The sequence below is a fragment of the Aptenodytes forsteri genome, unplaced genomic scaffold (assembly GCF_000699145.1).
Source record: "Aptenodytes forsteri isolate BGI_AS27 unplaced genomic scaffold, ASM69914v1 Scaffold54, whole genome shotgun sequence".
Lineage (NCBI taxonomy): Eukaryota > Metazoa > Chordata > Aves > Sphenisciformes > Spheniscidae > Aptenodytes > Aptenodytes forsteri.
Window position 1 is genome coordinate 16,131,588 of NW_008796044.1, and position 411 is coordinate 16,131,998.

Below are 411 nucleotides of genomic sequence, written 5' to 3' on the forward strand. Positions count from 1 at the left end.
GAGCCGCAGACACCCCTCCGGAGGGTCACCGCGAGTTCGGCTGCGGGAGGAAAATGATTTGTTATTAATCATGTGCTGAAAGATGATGTGATGGGAGCGTTCGCGCTGCCGCTGCTCCCCAGGCTGCGGTCCCCCGGCCGCCGGGCAGGGTCCGACCTGTTTAATGAAACCCCGCAGCCAGAAAAAGATGTTAAAAAAGGATAAAAACGGTTCGGACACAACCCCCAGGAGGCCGTCGGCCCCAAAAGAAATCCCCTTCAGCTCGGAGGAACGTGTTCCCCGCGGGACTGAAACTCGCGGTGGGGTGGCTTCGCGCCGGGACGGGCCGCGCAGCCCCGCGCAGGGATGCTGAGGGGTGCGCAGGGTGCGCGTCCGCTGCAGGGCCTGGGGGGGCGGAGGTGCCCTCGGCCG